Genomic DNA, 24,156 nt, shown 5'->3' with positions numbered 1-24,156 from the left:
ATGAATAAGGGTACTACTGTGTGGCATACTGTGCATAAGGGGTACTGCTGTGGCATACTGTGTAGCAGGTGTACTATTGTTTGATGAACTGCGTATAAGGGTACTATTGTTTGATGAACTGCGTATAAGGGTACTATTGTGACATAAAATGTATAAGGGGTATTATTATTTATTATTATTACTACCAGTTATTTTATATAGTGCACACATATTCCGCAGCGCTTTACACAGAATATTTGCCCATTCACATCAATCCCTGCCCCAGAGGAGCTTACAATCTATATTCCATATCACATGTACACACAGACACATTCACGCTAGGGTTAATTTTTGTTGGGAGCCAATTAACCTGCCAGTATATTTTTGGATAGTGGGAGGAAACCGGAGTACCCGGAGGAAACCCACGCAAGTACGGGGAGAATATACAAACTCCGCACAGTTAGGGCCATGGTGGGAATCGAACCCATGACCTCAGTGCTGTGAGTCAGTAATGCTAACCATTACACCATCCATACTGTATTACTGTGGTATAATGTGTATAAGGTGTACTACTGTGTGGTATATTGTGTGGTATACTGTGTATATGGTGTACTACTGTGTGGCATACTGTGTATAAGGGGTACTACTGTGGTGTAACATGAATAAGTGGCACAAATGTGTGGCATGACCAAGCCTCTTTCCTGCAAGAATATGCCCCCTTTTGGACGCGCACCTTCCATGCGCACTGTCCCTATTTAGAATACTGTGGTGGGGCCCTTTCTGGCATAGGGCCCCAAAATGTCTAGTTATGGCTATGATATCTACAGACAGATCAGGCAATGTGCTGACTGCCCGTACACACAACATGATGCACTGATTGTCACAACTGAGGGCTTGAGCTGACGGGAGGCAGCCTCAGTTGTAGGGGCTGAGATGTAACGGAACCTGGGAGGTTGTATCAGACCCCTAGACATGTAAGTAACATGTAGAATAACTGCCCGAAGGCGTGACCACGACAACCAGGATAAAAGTCAATGATGTTTATTATGACAAACTCCGTAACACAGCAGCAGTAAAGGAAACATAAAAGTCAACAGAGGATAAATACAATTCCTGGGTACTACAGGGTGGCAAGGGCCACAGGCACTGGTAGAGTGAGACAGTTCTTATAATCTTCTAGTTGGAAAGTTCTTACCAGACCTGACTGTAGCAATGGAGAGAACCCAGGATCGTACCAGCTGGTGTTCCAGGAAAGGCTGGGTTGCTGAAGATAAAACGGCTGCTGTGGATACTGGCTGGAACCAGACTGTTGTTGGTACGGAGTGGATATTGGCTGGAACCAGTTAAATAATAAACGAACTTGAGAGCGATGAAATAATAATGAAGTTTGGAGTTTGAGAGCGGTGAAATAATAATACCGGTGGAGAGTGGTAAACTGCAGAAAGGACACCGGCCCTTTAAGAAAAGCTGTACACTGCTGGAAGCTGGGCTGGAAGCAGGTGATTGTTGTAACTGGAAACAGGTGAGTCCAGAATGGATCGGAGAGTCAGGCTACACCGCAGATGGAATGCTGGTGCGGGTCTCTATAGCAGAAGTCTGGAGACAAGAGCTGGAACCTGGAAGATAACCACAGGAGAGAGACAAACTGGAACTAGGTTAGACAACCAAAGCACTGACGCCTTCCTTGCTCAGGCACAGCTTACTTATACCTGCAGCAAGGAAGGGGTTGGCTAGGCAATTGTGCAAATCAACAATACAGACAGCAGATTGGTGGAAATGCTCAGATGACAAAATCCAAGATGGCTGCGCCCATGCAGACACTTGGAGGGAAGTTTGGTTTGTAATCCATGTGAGAATTGAAACAGTAATGGCGACGCCGGCCACAGGAGACAGGAGACACCAGACTGACAAGCGCACATTTAACCACGCGGGCACAGCGGAGGCCGCGGCTGATGAAATCACCACTCTGACATTCTGCATGTGGAAACTCAGGAACAGCGGGATCCGGTCCTGGAACGCTGAGCCAGCCTTAGGAGGCATCTGAAGGGTAAGTAATGGCGTCCAGATACCCGGATCGTGACAGCACCCCCCCCTTTAGGAGTGGCCCCAGGACACTTCTTAGGCTTTAAAGGAAACTTTGCGTGGAAATTTCGGACCAAGGCAGGAGCATGGACGTCTGAGGCATTGGTCCAAGAGCGTTCTTCAGGACCATAGCCCTTCCAGTCAATGAGGTATTGTAACTGACCGTAACGGAAACGTGAGTCCAAAATCTTGGCCACCTCGTACTCGACTCCCCGTTGAGTCTGAACTTTGGGAGCTGGAGGAAGTGCGGAATGAAACCGATTCAGGATCAGCGGTTTCAACAAAGAAACATGAAATGTCCTGGGTATTTTCAAGAAGGATGGTAACTGTAACCTGTAGGCAACAGGATTAATGACTTGTTCAATCTTGAAGGGTCCGATGTAGCGAGGTGCAAATTTCATGCTGGGAACTCTCAACCTCAAATTCTTCGTGGACAGCCACACACGATCACCCACCTTGAGAGCAGGAACCGCTCTACGCTTTCTATCGGCAAACTTCTTATACCTGAATGAGGCTTTAAGCAGGGCTGCGCGGACGTTCCTCCAGTTATTTGAAAACTGACGCAAGGTGACACCCACTGCTGGAACAGAAGTTGCGGGAAGCGGTTGGAATTCTGGGACTTTAGGGTGGAATCCATAATTAATGAAGAATGGTGTAGAAGAAGATGAGGAATGGTATTGATTGTTGTGGCTGAACTCGGCCCAAGGAAGGAGTTGAACCCAGTCATCTTGAGAGGAAGACACATATATACGGAGGAAGGCCTCCAAGTCCTGATTCACCCTCTCGGTTTGACCATTGGTCTGAGGATGGTAAGCCGTGGAAAACTTTAACTTGACTTGGAGGGCTTGACACAAACTTCGCCAAAATTTGGCTACAAATTGTACTCCACGATCCGAGATGATCTCTTCAGGAAGACCGTGAAGTCGGAAGATCTCTTGTATAAACACTTGAGCCAACTTGGAAGCTGACGGAAGACCGGTGAGAGGGATGAAATGTGCCATCTTGGTGAACCGGTCAACTACCACCCAGATGGTATTAAACTTGTTGCAGATAGGTAGATCGGAAACAAAGTCCATCGACAAATGGGTCCAAGGTCGACGGGGAACAGATAATGGAACCAGTTGCCCCGCAGGCGACTGGCGGGAGACTTTGTGTTGGGCACACTTTGGGCAGGAGGCAATAAATTCCATAACGTCCTTCTTCAGAGTTGGCCACCAGTAGGACCTAGAAATAAATTCAAGGGTTTTCTGAATGCCTGTATGTCCAGCAAAACGGGAAGCATGGGCCCAATGCATGAGCTTCTTCCTTAGAACTGGCTTAACAAAACTTTTCCCTGGTGGAGGCATAGAGTCCATCCCTACCGTGGAGAATGCCAACGGATTAATAATAGGATGCTTGTCTGCAGACTCGGACTCATTTTCTTGCTCCCATGAGCGGGAAAGGGCATCGGCCTTACGATTCTGAGAACCCGGACAGAACTGGAGTTTAAAGTCAAACCTAGAGAAGAAAAGTGCCCATCTGGCCTGACGAGGATTTAGACATTGTGCGCCTTTGAGATATAAAAGATTTTTGTGGTCGGTAAGAATGGTGATTGAGTGGGAAGCTCCCTCCAACAGGTATCTCCACTCCTCCAGAGCGAGCTTGATGGCTAGCAACTCCTGATCGCCAATGGCATAGTTGCGCTCAGCTGGGGAGAACTTCCGGGAGAAGAAACTGCAAGGATGTAGATGTCCATCTTTGGCCCTCTGGGATAACACTGCTCCTACTCCAACGGAGGAGGCATCTACCTCTAAGATAAAAGAAGAGTCGGTGTCGGGCTGTTTCAGAACTGGTGCAGAGATGAACCGTTGCTTCAGTAGGTGAAAGGCCTTTGTAGCTTCCTCGGACCACTTGGACGGATTAGCACCTTTCTTGGTTAATGCAGTGATAGGCGCCACAATGGTGGAAAAGTCTCGTATAAATTTTCTATAATAATTGGCGAACCCTAAGAACCTCTGGACCCCTTTGAGGCTTAAGGGTATAGGCCAATTCTGGATTGCTTGGAGTTTCTCAGGATCCATCTCTAGTCCGGAACCGGACACAATGTAACCTAGAAACTGAATGGTTTTAACTTCAAACACACACTTCTCCAATTTACAATAGAGGTGATTGACACGGAGACGGGAAAGAACCTCTTTTACCCAGAAACGATGATCTTCAAGATTATTAGCAAAGATGAGGATGTCGTCTAGATAAACCACGACATGGCGGTACAAGATGTCCCTGAAAATCTCATTCACGAAGTGCTGGAAGACTGCTGGAGCATTGCTCAATCCGAAGGGCATGACGAGGTACTCATAATGTCCGTCACGGGTGTTAAAGGCGGTCTTCCACTCGTCACCCTCACGGATTCGGATGAGATTGTAGGCACCCCTCAAGTCCAGCTTTGTGAAAATAGTTGCACCACTAACTCTATCAAAGAGCTCGGTAATCAGGGGTAAAGGGTATCGGTTCTTGACGGTAATGTCGTTCAGACCTCTGTAGTCGATGCACGGACGCAGACCACCGTCTTTCTTCTTAACGAAGAAGAAGCCTGCGCCGGCTGGAGAAGAAGATGGTCGGATGAAACCCTTCGCCAGGTTCTCTTTGATGTACTCTTCCATGGAGTGTGTCTCAGGCAGAGACAACGGATAAGTTCGGCCTCGCGGTGGAACCTTCCCTGGAATGAGGTCGATTGGGCAGTCCCATTCTCTATGAGGAGGAAGGATATCAGCAGAGGCTTTACTGAACACGTCCGTGAAGTCTTGATATGAAGGAGGCGGAACATCAGATGACCTGGGGAAGGAAGAACAAACAGGAAGAACTTTGGCTAAACAAGTCTCAGCACAGGAGGGACCCCATGCCAGTATTTGCGTAGTCGTCCAGTCAATTGATGGGTTGTGGAGACGGAGCCATGGAAGGCCTAAAACCACTGGATGTGTGGCTCTTGGAATCACTAAAAAAGAAATATACTCAGAATGAAGAACTCCCACTCTCAGACGAACTGGAAGAGTCCTTAAGGAAATGACTGCGTCAAAAATCTTGCTGCCATCCACGGCAGTCAAAGAGATGGACGAGGACAGTCTCTCGGTGGGTAGGGACCACCGTTTAACATAAGCTTCGGTTATGAAATTCCCAGCTGCTCCGGAATCAAGGAGGGCAATGACGTTCCTGTAACGTTGAGCAATTTGGAGCGACACTGGGAGGTTACAGTCATGAGGAGATGGAGAGGAGATCATTACTCCTAGCCGGCCCTCTCCTTGGCGAGCTAGGATCTGGAGTTTCCCGGACGTTTGGGACAGGCATTGATAGTGTGCGACGGAGCTGCACAGTAGAGACAGAGAGACTCAGAGAGACGTCTTCGGCGCTCAGCGGGAGATAGACGAGAACGACTAATTTGCATAGGCTCATCCTTGGATGGAGATGGTTGACGAGGAGGAGGAGCAGAAGATTTAGGAGTAGATGATCTTCCTCGCTCAGTTGCTCTCTCTCTGAAACGTAGATCAACCTTCGTGCAAAGAGAAATTAGCTCATCCAACTTAGAGGGCAAGTCTCTGGTAGCTAACTCATCCTTGATGCGTTCTGATAAGCCATGCCAGAATGCAGCATACAGGGCCTCGTCGTTCCATGCCAGTTCGGATGCCAGGATTTTAAACTGTATAAGATACTGTCCCACAGTACGTGTTCCCTGGCGTAAACGGAGAATCTCAGATGAAGCAGATGTTATCCGGCCTGGCTCGTCGAAGATGCGCCTAAATGTAGCTACAAAGTCAGTATAGGAGGATAGCAGGGGATCAGACTTCTCCCATAAAGGTGATGCCCAGTCAAGGGCTGAGCCACTGAGAAGGGAGATGATATAGGCAATTTTGGTACGGTCACTGAAGAAATTGCCAGGTAGAAGCTCAAAGTGGATTTCACATTGATTGAGAAATCCCCTGCAGAACCTTGGAGATCCATCAAATTTTGCTGGCGTTGGAAGATGAAGATGTGGACTGGAAATGGGTAAGGTGGGTGGGGTTACAGCTGGTGTCACTGTAGTGGACGCACCGGACGTGCCAGGTCCACGGAGGGTCGTTTGAATCCCATCCAGCCGTGTAGAGAGATCCTGGAGACAGCGGATGATGTGGCCCTGTGCAGCCTCCTGATGTTCAAGTCGGGCTGCCAGTTCTTGCATTGGCCTGGCCGCTTGATCCTGGTCTCCGGCTGGATTCATTAGGTCAGTGCTTACTGTCACAACTGAGGGCTTGAGCTGACGGGAGGCAGCCTCAGTTGTAGGGGCTGAGATGTAACGGAACCTAGGAGGTTGTATCAGACCCCTAGACATGTAAGTAACATGTAGAATAACTGCCCGAAGGCGTGACCACGACAACCAGGATAAAAGTCAATGATGTTTATTATGACAAACTCCGTAACACAGCAGCAGTAAAAGAAACATAAAAGTCAACAGAGGATAAATACAATTCCTGGGTACTACAGGGTGGCAAGGGCCACAGGCACTGGTAGAGTGAGACAGTTCTTATAATCTTCTAGTTGGAAAGTTCTTACCAGACCTGACTGTAGCAATGGAGAGAACCCAGGATCGTACCAGCTGGTGTTCCAGGAAAGGCTGGGTTGCTGAAGATAAAACGGCTGCTGTGGATACTGGCTGGAACCAGACTGTTGTTGGTACGGAGTGGATACTGGCTGGAACCAGTTAAATAATAAACGAACTTGAGAGCGATGAAATAATAATGAAGTTTGGAGTTTGAGAGCGGTGAAATAATAATACCGGTGGACAGTGGTAAACTGCAGAAAGGACACCGGCCCTTTAAGAGAAGCTGTACACTGCTGGAAGCTGGGCTGGAAGCAGGTGATTGTTGTAACTGGAAACAGGTGAGTCCAGAATGGATCGGAGAGTCAGGCTACACCGCAGATGGAATGCTGGTGCGGGTCTCTATAGCAGAAGTCTGGAGACAGGAGCTGGAACCTGGAAGATAACCACAGGAGAGAGACAAACTGGAACTAGGTTAGACAACCAAAGCACTGATGCCTTCCTTGCTCAGGCACAGCTTACTTATACCTGCAGCAAGGAAGGGGTTGGCTAGGCAATTGTGCAAATCAACAATACAGACAGCAGATTGGTGGAAATGCTCAGATGACAAAATCCAAGATGGCTGCGCCCATGCAGACACTTGGAGGGAAGTTTGGTTTGTAATCCATGTGAGAATTGAAACAGTAATGGCGACGCCGGCCACAGGAGACAGGAGACGCCAGACTGACAAGCGCACATTTAACCACGTGGGCACAGCGGAGGCCGCGGCTGATGAAATCACCACTCTGACATTCTGCATGTGGAAACTCAGGAACAGCGGGATCCGGTCCTGGAACGCTGAGCCAGCCTTAGGAGGCATCTGAAGGGTAAGTAATGGCGTCCAGATACCCGGATCGTGACACTGATATATCATTAGAGACATCGACTAACAGTAGCAAACAACAGATTGAAGTAAACACTTAACCAGCGCTTTTCCAGAATTCCATATGTTGGCTCATTCGCATTAACCCTTTCTCGTTTTCAGGGTATATCAGATATGCAAAGAGAAAAAAAATGGAAGGAATATAGTGTAACACTGTTTTAATTAACACAAAATGGACAAACAATAATCAAATTGATTCTGGGGTGAATCACAAAATGCAGTGTATGGCATACAAGTTCCTTTATAAGGAGGTAGGCTTATTTAACCACGGGTAATTACCGAATCGGATTAAACTGGGTTTTAAGCAGTTCAAAAGACGCTCAGAACATAGGATCGCATGATATCCCTCCTTGCAGATTGTCCCGGCTTCCAGCAATATTCCTGTGAATCCCGAATTGAATCGCCACCTCCTCCACCAACGCGTTTCTCCCCCTCTGCTGGGGTCTTTATCAAGGTGTGAGTATGCCTCCTATATGGTCCTTCCTTCCTTTTAAATGTACAATGTCCAATAGGCTTGCCCAATGCACAGCTGAACCCCTCAACAATAAAGACTACATGTCCCATGGTTCCCTGCTGTGTGCGGGACTTCCTGTTGCGTCACTTCCAGTCTGGCCGAGTATTAACGGTCCGGTGTAATCAACAAAATCTCATAAATAATTAAAAAGTTTTAAAAACAATCTTATGTGGAGTATTTAAAATATAAAATATCCATGGCAACGGAATTCGTCACTTCCTGTGACCTCATATTGTTAGATGTGTTGCCTTGGAGATCTCTCCGTTACTTAATAAAGTGCATAGAAATACAAAATACTTTAAAACTGGATTGAAATGTATGATGCAGTTAAAAGTTGATCAGTGCAGTATTGAAATCTAAACCTCAGAAAAATCTTGTAAAAAATCTTATAGCAGAGGGGGAGAAACGCGTTGGTGGAGGAGGTGGCGATTCAATTCGGGATTCACAGGAATATTGCTGGAAGCCGGGACAATCTGCAAGGAGGGATATCATGCGATCCTATGTTCTGAGCGTCTTTTGAACTGCTTAAAACCCAGTTCAATCCGATCCGGTAATTACCCATGGTTAAATAAGCCTACCTCCTTATAAAGGAACTTGTATGCCATACACTGCATTTTGTGATTCACCCCAGAATCAATTTGATTATTGTTTGTCCATTTTGTGTTAATTAAAACAGTGTTACACTATATTCCTTCCATTTTTTTCTCTTTGCATATCTGATATACCCTGAAAACGAGAAAGGGTTAATGCGAATGAGCCAACATATGGAATTCTGGAAAAGCGCTGGTTAAGTGTTTACTTCAATCTGTTATTTGCTACTGTTTGTCTTGGTGGAGGTTAAAAGGGATACCTCTAGAAGTGTTACACTGACTAGCAGCTAGCGCTTCTTATTCCTGGTGATGTTTGTCTTTCCACAGGCTTCCGTCACTCGCGGATATAAGTTGTAAAAAGATAAATATAAAGTGCATATAGTGAAATACCGTTTTAATTGAATACACATATACCACACATTAAAAGAACAAAGGTCAGATATTGCACAATTTCCCTTCAAGCAGCACAAGAAAGACAGGCTAATTACCGGATCATTTAGAACTGAGGTTAAGCAGTTCTAAAAGCGGGGTGGTCAGCATTCAGCCTGTTTTGAACCTTGAAAAAGACCCCAGCACGGGGTGGAAACGCGTAGGTTACTTCCCAACAAGCTGAAGAACTGACATAAGGACCGGTATCCAGTAAGAACCAAACGTGTGTGTGGTGGGATTATCCGGAAATCCCTGTACCATCTCCCATGCGCTTTTAGAACTGCTTAACCTCAGTTCTAAATGATCCGGTAATTAGCCTGTCTTTCTTGTGCTGCTTGAAGGGAAATTGTGCAATATCTGACCTTTGTTCTTTTAATGTGTGGTATATGTGTATTCAATTAAAACGGTATTTCACTATATGCACTTTATATTTATCTTTTTACAACTTATATCCGCGAGTGACGGAAGCCTGTGGAAAGACAAACATCACCAGGAATAAGAAGCGCTAGTTAAGTCTCAGTCTCCATTTTCTATTTTGTTTTGCACTTTGTGGGTGAGGGGTGAAGGAAACCTCTAGGAGCCTTTGAGACATTACCAGCTGCTATTTATATTGCGCACGATCCATTCCTATCTTTTTGTTTCTGTACTGACTAGCAGCTGTTTTGCGCACGGGACGGCTCTTCTAACCTTTTTTTGCCATAGAGACATCGACTAAGCTGCAGGGCAGATGGCTGTGCTGCAGGGCTGACGCGATGTCTATGAACTACGTCATTCACAGACATGTCGCTGTTACACACTAGCTGATGGACTATCGATATAAATTGAATGCCTAATTTTTGGTCCAGTGTGTACGTACCTTTCGGCATCAAACTTCAAATATTTCTGTAATAAATGACAAACAACTCCCAGTTCCATGAGAAAAAAAACAAACAAAATAAATTTACTTAAACACCAACACTCTGACTAATCGCAATTGGCTATGACTTCATTTATTCCTTTAGGATTTAATGGAGTGATTGCTGGCTGCGAATAGTCGCAGCCAGGGCCAGATTAACAATGGGGTGGACGGAGCTCCAGCTCCAGGCCTCCACATACAAATAGGCCCACCATCGTGGCAGTATGATGATGACCAGCTGCTTAGCTGTCAATATATCATAAATATTTAAACTGTATTTCTGGTTTTCTCACAAATTTATGCGATTTTTGTATTTTTATGTATTCAGGGAGAGTGTGGAACTAATAGTATGGGGGGTGTACACACCTATGTGACACTTGTCACATCCACACAGCACTGGTCACAGCTCCTCCCCTTTCTCAGTATAGGCCCTTCAACATTTTCAGCCCCAGGCCCATGTTGTCCTTAATCTGGCCCTGGTCACAGCCCAGCATGCCATGCAGCAAATCGTATTGCAGCGTGCTGCATTGCAGCAAATTTGAGCATGGCTACAACTGTATATGCCTAAGCAACCAAACAGCACCAGTCATTGTCAGCAATGCATAACAATGATTCGCTACTACTCTTAAAAATCTGTTGGACAAAAAGAAGAAACTGCTAAGGTAGAATGAGCAATTTTTTTCACGTCTGGATTTTCATTGTAGATCATTTTATACAGTACTTTTAAATGAAAATAATAAAATCAATGCTGCAGGTATACATTAGTAATGTATAACATACATTTCTATAAAGTGATGATATTACCCATGTAGATGTACTGTAGCTACATACAGTATTTCTGGAACCTATTTATTGGAACCATAAACTATTTATGGAACAAGTTATTTTTTTTAAAGTGAGACACTTTGGAGTAAATTTACTAAGATAGGAGTTCTATTTAAGATGGGAAGTTGCCCATAGCAACCAATGAGATTCTAGGTATTATCTTCTACAAGGTGCTAGATTAATGAGAAGTAGAATCTGATTGGTTGCTATGGGCAACATCCCATCTTAAATAGAACTCCCATCTTAGTAAATTTACCCCTTTGAATCTAGTCAAGTCAGGCATACTACAGACATCTATGAGCCAGACAGTTACCTATAGTACATTGTATTAACACTAACAGACAGACAAACAGACACACACACCAATTACACTTAAGCCCAGTACCCACGGGCCGATGCAGGAGAGATGTGTGCTGAGCGAACCACTCAGCACACCTCTCTCCTGCCGCTCAGCACAGCGCGATCTGTGCTGAGCATGCGGGGGGAGACGGGGGCTCTCATTTCACCCTGCGGGTGAAGTGAGCGACCCGCTAGATTGGCCTGCAGGCCAATCTAGCAGCAGCGATAGCGATGTGCGGGGCCGCGCATTGCTATCGCTGAGGGGGCTACACACGGAGCGATCATGCTGATTTCTAAGATTGCTTAGAATATCGCTCCGTGAGTACCCCCCTTTAGAAAGCTAATATTGTGAATGGTCTGCTACGACTAGTTTCATTCCATTGTTCTTATTTAAGTGAATACAGGAAAAAAGGGTTTCTTGGGTTTCCAATATCATCCATAGAGGAAATGACATCCAATATAGGCACGCCTCACAGAGAATCCAAATTATCGCATTAAATAAGTCCTTTAAAAAAGTATTGTATTTAGAAAGCATAATCCAGTATCTTTACCCCAGCTGGACCTATTCACTCAAAGTTGATATAGTGTATCTTAGAGTAGAGCAGGAGCTTGCTCGCCCAGACTGATGGCAAGGATATCCTTCCGCTCAGGACATTCTACTTAAAGAGATTCAACTTTGTCACGTTCATTTATGACATGGAAAATTAGGTGTTGCTGGGCATCATCATGGCCCTCATCGACTGGAGGTCCATTCAACCACAAGAAACTGCAACATAGTCTGGGGGTAAAGAGGTAGACATGTTGGCATGTGTGGTGGTAACTATTGATTACCAGATGTGGTTTCAGAATAATAACATTCCATCTTGAAATTAGCAACAACAAAGCTAATGCAGTTCCCTGTTGAATTACATTTCTAGAAGGAGAAGCCATTATACTTCCTGACTCTTTGGAGTTCATTCCTCTTGAATTGCAGACAGAAGTTCTGCAATGGAGTATAATTCACAATTGGCAGGGCAACTTGGCATCAGGAATATAATAGTTTTGTCCTTCAGGAATTCTGGCTGCCATCTGTATGGATATCAATTGCTTGGTCCAATCCTGTACTACCCGTGTTTACATCAAGTTGCCATGGGCCCTGTCCTCTGGAAGAGGTTGCAGGAGCAGCTGAAGACAATGGTAGCCAAAAACTATTTGCAGACCAGAGGAGATGGGACATAAAAGTATTGTCACTTGGTGACAAAATGTAAATCTGTAAGCAGCAACACCATGAAGATACCCTAATTTAGATTGTGGCCTAAAATGTGTCTGTCCATACCCAATCAGCAGTAAGATTAATCTACCTCCTTCCAGATCCACTTTGTGTCTCACATATCCTTTCTGAATAATTCTTAATTACCCTTTGACATGATGAAAAAGAAGTATTCCTTGTCCTGCAGGAGATGTACAGGGTCACCATGAATACATAACTAGTCGATAGATGACTCCCGCAGATCAAGGACAGACACATACAGTATTTGATGCATTGTAAGAGCTTCAGTCCTAAGACTCATTCTTAAATTAAATTTGGCTCATGCACCTGCCCTGCTCACTACATCCTGCCAAGCCTAGATGGTTGCAGCAGGTTTCTGCTTATTAAGAAGGGGGAATGTCACCATCCCTGAGCTAGAGCTGGCCCTTAAAGAGATGCCCTCTGTGAAGAGTTTTGTCCCAGACGGCTTTACTATCCCATATTATAAATCCTTCAAGGATACTTTCTTACCCAAAATGTTGACGGCCTTTAATGAGGTTTCTGGTGAATTTTGTTTCTTGTCCCAAGCTCTAGATGCATTCATTACGGTTATTCCAAAGGAAGGTAAGGACCCAGACCAATGTGCCAGCTACCGCCCGATATCGCTCCTTAACACGGATATCAAACTGTATGCGAAGCTTATTGCAAACAGATTAAAGCTTTTGCTCCCTAATATTATTAATTCAGACCAAGTGGGTTTTGTGCTCAGGAGGGAGGCTTGGGACAACACCACCAAAGTAATTGATTTAATACATTTAGCCTCCATAGGCCATGCCCCTGTATGATGTTGTCTACCGACGCCGAAAAGGCTTTTGATAGGATCAGCTGAGTCTTTATGGAGGAGGTCCCGAGACATCTTGGACTGGGCTCTGTTTGCCTTCACCGAATTATGGTTCCATACAATTTTCCTACCGCAAGTGTTAACATTACTGGGGCCCTGTCTAAACCAGTCCTCATTAATGATGGCAATAAACAGGGCTGTCCTCTCTCACCTCATATATTCATTTTGTGCATGGAGGCCCTGGCTGGCACTATTAGACTTAACCCAAATATTTCCAGCCTTAAAGTGGGAGGTGTCAAATATAATCTTGCACTATTCACAGACGACCTACTGGCCATTCTCTCTAGCTCCACTGTTTCGATCCCCAACCTGATGTTTGAATTTCGTATATTTGGTTCCCTATCCAACTTTAAAATCAATTACTTAAGATCTGTGGCAGTGAATGTGTCGGATTCATCTCAATCATCAGAGGGCCTAGTTTAAGCTTTACTGCTTACCTGGCATCCCACTAGTCTTAAGTACTTGGTTGTGGTATTACACACTGATTTGATACACCTCTTCGATGAGAACTTTATAAAATTGCTTGCCACCCTTCATTTGGAATTTCGGGACTGGGGCAACAAAAGACTCTCTTGGCTAGGAAGACTTACCGTGATTAAAATGAACATTTTTGCCCAGATGTCTCTATCTTCGACAGATGCTCCCAGTTCATTTCCCAAAGGCTTAGTTCAGAGAGCTGCATAATGCAGTCCGAGATTTTAACTGGGGAAACAAGAGGCCTCGTTTTCAGCATGCCATTTTCTTTAGATGAAAACATATGGGAGGCCTCCAACTATCCCATTTCTCTGTTTATTATGATGCTATTATCCTCTATAGGATATTGGAATGGTCCAGAGTGTCTGATATTAAGCAGTGGGTTCTTATAGAGAAGATAACTGCTCCCCCATTGATGGCCTAGTATCCCCGGCACATGAAAATTCCTGTTATTCAGGAATAACAACCCACTATTGGCCCTACCCGTGCATGTTAGAATATACTTAGGACCCTACCGTGTGTGTCCTCTAAATTCTCTCCCCTGACCCCCCTGTTCGATAACCCTGACTTCCCTCCGCGTGTTTCTGACCAGGGATTTGACTCTTGGAAGTTAAATAGAGTGCTATGTGTCGGCCAACTGGTGGATTATGAGGGGATGATTCCCTTACCTACCCTTCAAGCAAAGTAGAAGCTTGCGCCAACAGAAATATGGAAATATCTCCAACTGAAGCATTTTGCCATGGGTAGCATGGTTTTCTCTGGCGCTACAAGACCTCTGACGATTTTTTAGAATATGTGTGTAGAATCCTCCCGTTCAGCGCACTTTCTTTCCAAATGCTATAGATTTCTCATTGGAAAATGGTTCCCAGATCTCCCTAAATATACGAGGGATTGGGGACGTGATTTGCAGATGGATTTGGCAGAGGAGGACTGGGTAAAATGCTTCCAGACCACCTTTGTGAGCTCGATTAGCTAGTCTGTAATAGAAACTCAGTTTAAAGTCATCTCACACTGGTATAGGTGCCCCCTGACATTGGCTAAAATGTTTCCTGGGGTATCCGATGTGTGTCTGTATTGTACTAATGGCACGGGTTCCCCGATTCATATCTGGTGGACTTGCAGCTCACTATGCCCTTTTAGGAACACTGTTATCTTTATCTCTAGGTTGATAGTGGGGATGGACGTTCCTACCGAGCCCCATTTTTGGCTTCTTAATTTATTCCCTGGCTCTTTAGCGACATATAAGAAATCTATAATAAAGTTCCTCAATAGTGCAACCAAAGCGGTGATTCCTGTTCGGTGGCGATGTACCTTTCCACCTACAGTGAAGGAGTGGTTCAGCAGGCTTGACATGTACATGTCTATGGAAGAATTGAGGGTGACACCTGAAAACCACCAGAGATTTACAGCCACGTGGTACCCCTGGCTTGACTTTAAGTCCATGCAAACATACCACTCGTATGCGTCTTAAGGCCAGGTTCACATTTTCAATGGCTCCCCAATTTGGAATGTTACAGGTTATGGATAATAGGTGGAGTATCTTCTTGTCTCGTACATTCATATTGACTATTTGGAGTGCCAAACACCCCAACCCCCTCTTTATCCCCTCTTTGGTCTTCTTATCTTTTCCCTCTAACTTCTTTCGCTCTTTCTTTCTCTTTTGTTCTCTGATTTGTTTCTTGTTGTAGCTTGATGTCGTATAGGCAGGATTTCATATTTGGTCACCATGTCGATTGACTTTAGAGTAATGTTCTGTATGTAGTCGACCGATACTGATTTAACGTGTTTTAGCTGTTGTATTTCCTAGCTGAAATATGCTTCTCTGTACTGCCTCATTTTTATGTTCATTTTTGTTAGACACGCAAAATTCAATAAAAACATATTTTAAAAAAAAGGTGGGAATGTCACTGTCAAGATTCACAATAATAAAAATAATAATTTTATTTATATAGTGCTTGTTCTCCAAACCGACTCAAGGCACTTAACAAATTGCAGGAATGAAATACAATACAGTCCATGAACACAAGAAAGGGAATTACGTTTGCATGAAATACATAGACCATGGAATAAATACAAAGGGTGTGGGGGGCCATTTTGAGTTATCAATTGCAGGGATTATTCATCCTACAAGTGATATTTAGTGTGCCATTTTGGCCACACTATATAGGATTATACTGGGCAGAAAAGGCATTGCCCAGAACTGATACCACACAATGGATGAGATAGGATTTAAAGAACAGTTAGACAACAGAGTACCTACTGCTTAAACAGTTGTACCTACTGCTTCCACAGTTGCCCATCCTACCCATGAAAGTACCAGGTGAGTCAGTCATTTAGGGCACACTACTTAGGTTACAATGGTCAGCTACAGACATTTGTGACAGTGAAACATCAACCCTAATACCTGCTCATTCTTTTTCACTTACTGCAATCAGTACTTTGTGAAGGGCTAAGTCAACTAAGGGGTCTATTCAATTGAAGCTGGAATTCCTGACTTCTTGGAAAAACGTCAGTTTCTGACATTTTAAGGTCGAATCCAGATTCAACCTATTCAATCAAACTGCCGTTTATCCGACAAGTCAGAAATTCTGACTTGTCGGAAGACACGTGGATCAGCGCATGAGCCACGGAGCCACATGTGTTGTCGGATTAGCAGCCAAATCCGGATTAGCAGCCCCATTTCCGACAATGTCAATCCGACTTTAAAAAGTGTTGGATTGACATTGTTGTAAACGGCCAAAACCTGTCGGATTTGGCCACAAATTGAATACTAAAATGTCAGATCCTTTCCATCGGAAAGGATCCGACATCAATTGAGTAGACTCCTTAGAGAGCTCACCTTTACTGTATGCAGCCTTTATATGACCCTTATGTCTATCAATGTTTGTCCAAGCAAAGATGTATTCCATTCCTCTGCTACAGCTTCATGGGTCTTGCTTTGTTTGCTTATCTATCAACTTCAGCTTTAACACTCGGAATTCTACATTCTGTGATCCATTATCTTTAGCTTTGCTCCTCAGGGTTCTACCTTCTCCAACCCAACAAATTCAGCTTTATCCCTCACAGTCCATTCTCTCAGGACAAAGGCTTAGCTGGTTGTGCTGTGTCTCTTATAGCTACCCAGTGGTGCAAGTAGAAATATTTTCGGAGTGGTAGTGAGTGCCGAAAAAAGGACGTGGTCATGTGTTGTGAGGGGGCATGGCCACATGTCACTAGTGGGAGTGGCTACATGACACTAGCAGCGTTGCCACATGCCAGCCCCTTTTCTTTGCACTCTGGAGGCAAGGCTAGACATATATAGTAATGCCTCCAGTATAATAAAAATATATCGTGATACCCCCAGTATAATAGAAATACATAGTAATTCCCCCAGTATAATAAATAACGAGTTTTATGGTAAGAACTTAGCCTTGTTAAAACTCTTTCTGCGAGGTACACTGGGCTCCACAAGTCTGGACAATGGGGTGTAGAGTAGGATCTTGATCCAAGGCACCAACAGGCTCAAAGCTTTGACCTTCTTCCCAAGATGCATAGCGCTGCCTCCTATATCACCCCGCCTCCCAGCACAGGAGCTCAGTTTAGTTAACCAGCCCAATGCAGTAGCAGGAAAAGAGACGACAACGGTTAGTAGCCACATACACCACACTCTCACGACAAGAGAAGTGTCAGCGGCTAGTGCCATATCAACCCAAAGAAGCTAAGTGCGTCAGGGTGGGTGCCTTGTGGAGCCCAGTGTACCTCGCAGAAAGAGTTTTAACAAGGGTAAGTTCTTACCATAAAACTCGTTTTCTGCTGCGGGGTACACTGGGCTCCACAAGTCTGGACAATGGGGATGTCCTAAAGCAGTTCCTTATGGGGGGGACGCACTGTAGCGGGCACAAGAACCCGGCGTCCAAAGGAAGCATCCTGGGAAGCGGCAGAATCGAAGGCATAGAACCTTATGAACGTGTTCCCGGAGGACCACGTAGCCGACTTGCACAATTGATGAAGGGTCGCACCACGTTGGGCCGCCCAAGAAGGTCCAACAGACCAAGTAGAATGGGCCGTAATGTGAACAGGAGCTGACAGACCAGCCTTCACATAAGCATGCGCAATCACCATTCTGATCCACCTGGCCAGGGTCTGCTTGTGAGCAGGCCAGCCACGTTTGTGAAATCCAAACAAAACAAAGAGAGAATCAGACTTTCGAATAGAAGCAGTTCTCTTCACATAGATACAGAGAGCCCGTACCACATCCAAAGACCGCTCTTTGGGAGACAAATCAGGAGAGACAAAAGCTGGAACCACAATCTCCTGATTAAGGTGGAACGAAGAAACCACCTTAGGCAAATATCCGGGATGAGTCCTAAGAACCGCCCGGTCACGGTGAAAAATCAGATATGGGGAACTACAAGACAAGGCACCAAAATCCGACACTCTTCTAGCAGAGGCAATAACCAACAGAAACACCACCTTAAGGGAAAGCCACTTAAGGTCAGCTGAACCAAGAGGTTCAAATGGAGACTCTTTTAACTCCTCCAAAACCACCGACAAGTCCCAAGGAGCCACAGGCGGGACATAGGGAGGTTGGATACGCAACACACCCTGAGTGAAAGTATGAACATCAGGTAAAGTCGCAATTTTTCTCTGAAACCACACCAACAAGGCAGAAATATGAACCTAGAGGGAGGCCAGACGCAGGCCTAAATCTAGGCCCTGCTGTGGAAAAGCCAAAAGTTTGGCTGTACTAAACTTGGAAGCGTCATAATGGTTAGATGCGCACCAAACAAAGTAGGAATGCCAGACCCGATGGTAAATCCGAGCAGAGGCCGGTTTCTGGGCCTGCAACATAGTTTTAATGACCTCTTCAGAAAAACCCTTAGCTCTTAAGACGGAAGCTTCAAGAGCCACGCCGTCAAAGACAGCCGGGCTAGGTCCTGGTAGACACAGGGGCCCTGAACGAGGAGGTCTGGGCGTTGTGGAAGTAGAAGTGGATGCTCTGACAATAGGCCTTGCAGGTCTGAGAACCAGTGCCGTCTGGGCCACGCCAGAGCTATGAGAAGATTTCCTTTTTCTTGCTTGAACTTCCGAATTACCCTGGGCAGGAGTGACACCAGAGGGAACACATACGGCAGTCGAATCCTCCACGGCACTGCCAGCGCATCCACGAATGCTGCTTGAGGATCCCTTGTCCTTGCTCCGAAGACCGGAACCTTGTGATTGTGTCGAGATGCCATCAGATCCACATCTGGAAGACCCCACCTTTCAACGAGGAGTTGAAACACTTCTGAATGGAGGCCCCACTCGCCGGCATGCACGTCCTGACGACTGAGAAAGTCCGATTCCCAATTCAGGACTCCCGGTATGAAGATTGCCGATATTGCCGGTAGATGACGTTCTGCCCAACGTAGAATCCGTGAGGCTTCCTTCATTGCCAAACGGCTTTGAGTGCCGCCTTGATGATTTATGTAAGCCACTGTGGTGGCGTTGTCCGACTGTACTTGAACAGGATGGTTCTGAATCAAATGCTGGGCTAGGTTAAACGCATTGAAGACCGCCTGCAATTCCAGAATGTTGATCGAGAGGAGAGATTCCTCCTTGGTCCACCGACCCTGCAAGGAGTGCTGCTCCAGCACCGCGCCCCAGCCTCTTAGACTGGCATCTGTCGTCAACAGAACCCAGTTGGATATCCAGAAGGGACGGCCTCTGCACAATTGACGGTCCTGGAGCCACCAGAGCAGTGACAGACGGACCTCTGGAATCAAAGAGATCATTTGAGACCTGATACGGTGAGGCAGGCTGTCCCACTTGGCTAGAATCAGCTTCTGGAGGGGGCGAGAATGGAATTGAGCATACTCCACCATGTCGAATGCTGATACCATGAGGCCCAGCACCTGCATTGCCGAATGTATCAACACTTGCGGACGAGAAAGGAAGCAACGAATCCTGTCCTGAAGTTTCAGGACTTTCTCCTGAGACAAGAACAACCTCTGGTTGCGAGTGTCCAACAGTGCTCCCAGATACACCATGCTCTGAGCAGGGACCAGGGAGGATTTCTTCCAGTTGATGAGCCACCCGTGGGCTTGTAGAAACCGGACCGTCATATCCAGATGACGAAGGAGAAGATCTGGGGAATTTGCCACCTCTTTAATATAGCGAGAAGCTGTGACAATATATAACAAGCATTGTCTAGCATGGTCAGAGGAGATTTCAGCTTCTAACTCCAAGGCCCATGCTTCAATAGCTTCTGCCGCCCATGTAGCTGCAAAAGTGGGCCTTTGTGCAGCACCCGTGAAGGTGTAAATTGCTTTTAGACAACCCTCGACACGTTTATCCGTAGACTCTTTTAGAGACGTGATGGTAGTGACAGGTAGAGCTAAGGAAACCACCATCCTAGCCCCATGTGAGTCTACTGGAGGAGGCGTTTCCCAATTCTTAGACAGCTCTGGCGTGAGGGGATAGCGAGCCAGCATCTTCTTTTGAGGCACCAACTTCGTACCCGGGCTTTGCCAGGGTTCCTGACGTATATCCACTAGGTGGTCAGAGTGAGGTAAAACTTGTTTAATCACCTTCTGACGCTTGAACCTATCTGGTTTCTTAGGAGGAACGGATGGCTCGGGATCATTCATAATCTGCAGAATTAACTTAATAGCCTCCAAAAGATCAGGAACATCCACATGTGAACTACCCTCCCCATGAGCCGTATCTGAGTCAGAACCTGTGGGGTCAGTGTAAGTGCCGTCCTCATCAGACGCGGTGTCAGTGACAGCAGTGGATTGTAAGGAAACGAGCGCTCGCTTAGAGGACCTCTTGGACTTAGGCGAGCGTTGGTCAGACTTTTTAGTAGTCAAGGACTGGTTCAACTTCTTTAATTGAGCAGATAAATTGTCCGCCCACGGCGGGTTAGCTGCAGGGACCACATATGGTTGTACCGGCATTGGGGGTCCCATAGGGGGTGTTAGTTTATGAACTAGCGTATGTAGAAGCATGGAAAAAGCGGCCCACGGAGGGTCAGTATGTGCCTCCGTTGCCACAGTACCACTGGGGGGCAAGGAGCCCCCAGAACCAGAGCCCACAGCTGCTACATTCTCCCCATATATGCCTTTGGCTTCAGCAACACCAGCAGTGTGTTCCGCCCCAGAACCGTTACCCTCAGAAACAGACATGATATAACTTGCAGTATGAGGGAACACAGTACAATTATTAGCAGCACTATATCCCTAAACCCAAAGGAGAGATATGGTGACTAAATCACAGAGAAAAATACGTAATACAGTATATCTTTGTGAAAATCCTATGTTAAATAACACCTGACGCACCAGGCCCCCTCAGGTTATAGAATATAGGGATAGCAAGTTGAGTGAAAGACACGAGATGGACAACACTCCGCTATCAATGCACACACAAATAGTCACAGTTTGTACAATGCAGAGGTTATTACAGACAATAATACTGCACTGGACTAGCTTACACAGCTATATAGTCAATAGATATAACACTACACAGTAAGAAACTGGATGTATATCACAGGGTAATTGTACTATAAACCCCTGACTAAATGCACTCTTTCTTAGTAACACTGACTAAAAAGGCAGGTAGAATACTTAAGTGTCATGTAAAGGCACAGCGCTGACAACCAGGCGGCTTTACATAGGAGGATTTGCCCAAGCAGTCCCAGGAACAGTGAGCTGAGTAATGGCTCTGCAGACACTGACAGGGAGTGAGGAAAAGACAGAGATGCAGCTCCAGGGCGGGAACACTTGCTGGAAATGGCGCCCTGGGGCTGGGGGAGGGGCTTCTGGTCTAAGCCTTATCCCCCTTGCTGACAAAACCACCGGGTACTGTGGGCGATATTAAAATCGGTTTTAAGAGAAAACCTGACCTGCGCCCATGCCCTTGTGATCTAGTGGGATCGCCTGTATCCACAGTGTCCACCGCCAGCGCGTGTGGCCCGCCTCCCACTGACCGCGCCGGATCGCGATAAAGACTTACCACCTCCCGAAGCGCGGCCACACGATCCTGGAGAGCCTCAGCCGTGTGTGTCTAACATGAAGAAAACTGGAGCCTCCGCTGTAGGTGCCCGGCAACCAGGGCTCAGGAGTGTACAGCGCCGCTCGGGAGAGCTGGAGCTGCAGCAGTGAATGTCACAAGACATTTACCACCGCTGCTGCCCTTGAAGTCTTCACTTTTTACCTCATAAAAAGCTTTTCTCAGGGCTGCTTGGAGCAGCCCCTCTGTTAAGTGCCTGCTTACTGCAGCACCAACTGACAAACTGAGCTCCTGTGCTGGGAGGCGGGGTGATATAGGAGGCGGCGCTATGCATCTTGGGAAGAAGGTCAAAGCTTTGAGCCTGTTGGTGCCTCGGATCAAGATCCTACTCTACACCCCATTGTCCAGACTTGTGGAGCCCAGTGTACCCCGCAGCAGAAATATATAGTAATACCCTCAATGTAATAACAATATATAGTAATGCCTCCATTATAACAGGAATATACACTGTAGTAGTGTCCCTAGTATAATAGACATATATAGTATTGCCCTCATAATAGAAATATATAATAGTGTCCACATTACAATAGAAATATAGAGTATCACCCCATAATTATAGAAATATATAGTAGTGTCCACATTATATTAGAAATTAATTACCCCACACAGTGAAGCCAGAGACATGCCCAGCAGCCCAGCCTGTGAAGAACAAAAGCCGCTCAGTGACAATGAGTGAATGGAAACAGTTGCACTGCAGCTCCCAGCAAGTGACGCTGCAAAGAAGTGCAATCAGGCTCCTCTCTTCACACCAGCCACAGCCACCAGGAGGAAGTATGATATGATGTCATGACGTCACCGTCACGCTCCCAGTAACCCTGACAAAGTGGGAGGCGCCATCATGCTGCCAAGCACCATGGTCTTGTTGATTTGTGGCGCATTATAATTGTGGTAATGGCGGTCACGAATCCAAAGTGTGTGGCAGGTGGTAATGCGTACCTGCTGCCAAATTCTTAAGGGTACTCAGTACCCAAGCGTACTGGGAATAATCAGCACTTGTCACTGTTTCTCGTAGACTTAAGTATATATTCTTCCAATGATATATCTAAAAAACGTTAAAAGGGAGTTTATTCATACATACAGCAGGGCCGAAACTAGAATTTTCGGCACCCGGGGCAAGGTAGTAAAAAAAAAATACAATAAAAAAAATAATAGAAATAAAATATATTTTTTATTTAAATAAATAAAATAAATAAACAAAAATATTTTTTTATAAAAATACAAAATATAAAAATAAATTCCACAGTGTATGTATATGTAAATAAATAAATATATATATATATATATATATATATATACATATACAGTATGTATATATATATATATATATATATATATACAAACACGTAGTGTAAACACATGTACTCTGTATACATATATTGCACTGGCTGCTCCTCCTGCCTGGACTCCCCCCTCACAATGCCCACTTGCCTCAGCCCAGAGTAAGGGGTGCGATGAAATTGTCGTTGGCTTGTCTTCTCTCTCTCAGCTTTCCTCTGGAGGCACTGGCAGGCAGCCAGGTGGGAGGGTTTGCAGAAGGTGCTGCCGGGCGGGAATACAGGGGTCACTCAGAGAGGGAGACTTGCCCATACTCAGCTACGGGAGATGATAGCGGTGGACGGGGGTTAGAGAAGCAGCTGCAGAATGAGGCTCTGGCTGTACTTTGGCACAGGGGGGCAGATGTATTAAGCCTAGAGAAGAGATAAAGCAGTGATAAGTGCAAGGTGATAACGCACCAGCCAATCAGCTACAATATGTAAATTAGGAGCTGATTGGCTGGTGCATTATCACCTTCCACTTATCACTGCTTTATCACTTCTCCAGGCTTAATATGTCTGCCCCTGGGAGACTTGCAGCAGCGGTGGGACTGTGACGGCTCCATACTCAGCTGCAGGACATGATCGCATCAGGCGGGGGTTGGAGAAGCAGCTGCAGAGGGAGGCTCTGGCTTTAACTTGGCACAGGGAGACTTGCAGCATCAGTGGGACCATGATGGCTACTCATCAGTGGGAGATGATGGCAGCAGGCGGGGGTTGGAGAAGCAGCTGCAGAGGCAGGCTCTGGCTGTAACTTGCCACAGGGAGGCTTGCAGCATCGGTGGGACCGTGATGGCTACTCAGCTGTGGGAGACGGTCGCAGCAGGCGGGGGTTGGAGAAGCAGCTGACTAAGAGAGCCGGGCAGAGGTGCCTGCACCCCCTGAAATTGGTGCCCGGGGCACGTGACCCCTTAACACCCCCCATAGTTGAGGGCATGAATACAGTATATTAAGCATACTATAAATTCCAGCACAAATGCTGCTATATTTTTTTATGGTTAGCTTTTGCTTAAGTGTTTATTTGCTTTCTAATTCGAAAACATTTCAGACTGCTCTAAAAATGACTACACGTATTCCTATGAAAATTT

General features: G+C 45.8%; 1 protein-coding gene across 1 annotated transcript in view; it reads left to right on the top strand.

Moving 5' to 3' along the window:
- The window catches only part of LOC134929601 (sodium-dependent neutral amino acid transporter B(0)AT3-like), a 219,403-nt gene that overhangs the window by 118,777 nt on the left and 76,470 nt on the right, over positions 1-24,156 (top strand). The gene's annotated exons all lie outside the window — the stretch shown is intronic.

The sequence above is a fragment of the Pseudophryne corroboree genome, chromosome 5, assembly GCF_028390025.1.
Source record: "Pseudophryne corroboree isolate aPseCor3 chromosome 5, aPseCor3.hap2, whole genome shotgun sequence".
Classification (NCBI taxonomy): Eukaryota; Metazoa; Chordata; class Amphibia; order Anura; family Myobatrachidae; genus Pseudophryne; species Pseudophryne corroboree.
Note: the sequence above shows the minus strand (reverse complement) of the source record. Positions and strands in the feature narration are given on the sequence as shown.